This window comes from Patiria miniata, unplaced genomic scaffold, assembly GCF_015706575.1.
Source record: "Patiria miniata isolate m_02_andy unplaced genomic scaffold, ASM1570657v1 HiC_scaffold_1, whole genome shotgun sequence".
NCBI classification, from domain to species: Eukaryota; Metazoa; Echinodermata; class Asteroidea; order Valvatida; family Asterinidae; genus Patiria; species Patiria miniata.
In genome coordinates, this window is record NW_024037047.1 from 9,063,330 (window position 1) to 9,066,689 (window position 3,360).

The 3,360-nt window shown below is 37.5% G+C and overlaps 1 long non-coding RNA gene across 1 annotated transcript; it reads right to left on the reverse strand.

Annotated features, from left to right (window-relative positions):
• Positions 1-1,629: 1,629 nt before the first annotated feature.
• Positions 1,630-3,360, reverse strand: LOC119722106. Its single transcript, XR_005270408.1, has 2 exons — positions 3,307-3,360; positions 1,630-1,721 (listed from the first exon to the last, which is right to left on the reverse strand). It is a non-coding gene; the product is annotated as an uncharacterized LOC119722106 (long non-coding RNA).

Sequence of the window (3,360 nt, forward strand, 5' to 3'; positions counted from 1 at the left end):
ATCTTTCACACAGAATAATTTGACTGAAACAAGTAAATTAGCTCAGATCTACATGTACTTAATATAAAATTTGCCATTGAAAATACAATTTTATTAAAAGTTCAAAAGAGTTCATTCTAACATCACGTTGCCAGAAAACTAGAACATTTTATAGAAAGTCTGATTCATTTTAAACACCGCATCCACTTTAATAATTTGCCATTGGAAATATAGTTTTTTGAAAAATGAAAGAAGTGACTGTTAATTTGTACAGCACATAAATTCTGATAAGTTTAATAACTATATGGTGTACATGTATTATAAATGACAAACACAATTACATGTACATTAAAGTAGGTGAATCCTATCCACATCATCTACGTTCATACCAACATCCATGACAGAAAACCTTATCGCATTTGCATAAATAATCTCAACAAGGCAAATTTGCACTTCACTGTAACACACATTGTTTTGATGTTCCAATGTATTTCACTCTCGAAGGTTATACGAAATGACAAAAACACTTCTAAATTGTATATAAATTCTTTGGAAGATTTGGAAACTTAAAACAAAGGGAATACAAATTCATCTTGATGTTTTATAATTACACATTGCACTCAGATGAATACATGCCTTTCGTGATTGCATGTGCTGTCCAAATCTGGTCTCAGATTATCATGATCATGACTAATCCTACGCATGCAAGAGTCATTTGACTATTAAAAATGTTCACATTTGATGTTTCCCATTTACCATCAGAAGCAATGAAATACACTACTTGTATAATCCTAATGACTGCAACTTTCTTAAAAGGTACATATGATTGTTTGCTTCTTGTGCCTTTATTTTCGTTTGAAGCAACAAAATTGCTAAAAGTCTGAAGCAGGGTGCATGACAACTAACCTGTTGAAGGTTGATTGGATAGTATACGTTTTAAGAAAACCGAGAAAATACATTCACTTTTTTGGGGTGTCTTGTAACTGGATTCCATTGCTAATGCATAATGTGCCGTGGACACCCTCTTTCAACACCACCTCAGTTTTCATCCACACGAAACAATTTCAGCTGGAATATTTTCATATTGTATTAGGTACCACTCCTATCTTGACTCTGAGCAGAGTTCTGTCATTAAATCAATTCTTCTCCAGGTCATTGCAAATGATGCACATGGCTTTGAGTTAACAGTGTTTCAATTTTATCTGTGAATGTACATTGGTCCAGTAAATAAAACTTTCAGGTCCTGTTGTCCACAAAATTTTCACACAAAATTTGAGCCCTGCTAACAAACTCATTGCACATAGTAAGATGTGACAATAGCTTGTAGATTGACAACTAGTCTCTGTGGTTTCAGTAAAATATATAAAAAAACATGTTTACATAATAAAATATGTATATTGCATTATTAATTTAGAGCACAAAATTGCATCATGACAAGTTCCAATTTAAGAGTACTGATTTCAACAATGAATTAATCATTATTTTTTAAAAAATATAACACTGTCTCATTGTTTTGTTACAATTGTTATATTATAATAATGCAATATATTTCATAATGCACTAATCGTCGGTTTCCCTTTTTGGTTTATTGGAACATTTGTTTGTTTATTTGAACAATCCTTTGTACTGATCCAGTGTAACCGGCACAAATTTGGACACCATGTATTGGTTCAGTTGAGCTTGCCATTTGGGGTCGAGATGCATGTTGAGAAGATGCCTGGTGATAGATGTCTTGAGATCCTCTGAGGAAAAAAAAAGAAGAATATTCAAAATGAGACGAGCAAAATGGTGGTTAATCTAAACGCAGACTCAAAACGGCAGGTTCTTGCAGGCCGTTCAAAGTCTGATACTGGCAAGCACGTAGATTGTCAGATCGACCTATGATGCAGGGTTCAACATTATTTAAATATCTACAAGCGTACTAAATATCAGAATCATGAGGCCCTTGTATGTCCTCATGTACACGTGTCAGGTCAGATCTTCTGTTTAAACGGTGGTCTGACTGTCTGAGGTACTGTCCTCTTCCACACAACAAATATCTTTACGCAAAGTATGTACATGTGTATCACTCATTTTATTCAGCATTCATAAGATGGATTTTGCGTCGGAGTGATGTAAATCAAATTAAGTTTTGCCCTTCACCGGCGTATAAACGGTTGGTACCTCCCGAGTGAAAGTTGGAAAAATCACTCGGGTGGGACTCGAACCCAAGACCTCCTACTTTCTAGTGAAGATGTCTTACCACTCAACCACCGAGCTAAGGGAATCAGTTGGCTGGTTCGGATCTGATGTACATAGCAGTAGGTATAGCATTAACTATTCATAAGATGGAATTTTAAGTTGGGGTTATGTACATCAAGTTAGGATTTGCCCCTCGCCAACGTTTTTTTTTCCAACTTTCACTCAGGAGGTAACACACTCATACAGTGTTTATACGTCAGTGTTTATACGTTGGTTATTTGATTAGAGTTTTATTCAGCATGCAGAGTCCTGTGGTCAAAAGGTTCCTGTGTTTGACTCATGCACGATGTTATGTTGAGTCAATCTTGACAGGGGACACGGTGCTGGTGTTCTTGGGCAAGATACATTACTACAATTGCCTCCATTGAGTACATGTGGGGGGGGTGCAGACCAGATAGGGCTGATCTCGAGCTTATAGCAGGAAAGTGTTCTCATGGCCTGATGAACAGGGGTAATAAGTGTGAGCAATCTGAGAGTGTTGTATAAGAGTGCTATATGAACACTGCACTATGATCATCAAATATCTTAACATCAGCACAAGGTGTTGGGCGACAATGCGTTCAAGAGTTCCCCCTAAACCTTTTCTTAAGAGGTATTACTGGGCAGTGTTGTAGGACTCGAGTCTAGGACTCGGACTTGAGTTGGACTCTAGTCACATTGGAAAATGACTCAGACTTGACCATGACTCCTCGAACTCGATGACTCGCGACTCGAGTCACGTAATTTCATCAAAAGTAAAAACCTAACGTAGGGATGGGAAAGGATCATTGAGGAATACTGTTTGGATGATAAAACATGGAGGGAAGGGTTGGAGGAAGATTTTTTAGGGATGGGAATTAAAAGGAAAACACATTTTGGCTGTAAACAAAATGTACACACACTACTATATACACTGGGATTTACTTAAAAGACAGAATGGAGGATCGAAAAATAATAAAAAAAAAACTATTAGTTCGGTGAACAAGTGACTTGTGTCTCGGACTCGGACTCGAGGCTTGTGACTCGAGACTTGGACTCGGACTCGGACTCGATGTTGGTAACTCGACTACAACACTGGTACTTGGTCACAGAGTCCACTGTACCTACCAGGTAATTCTGAGTTGACCACCCCAGGGTAGACAGGCAAAGGCCCCCATGAGG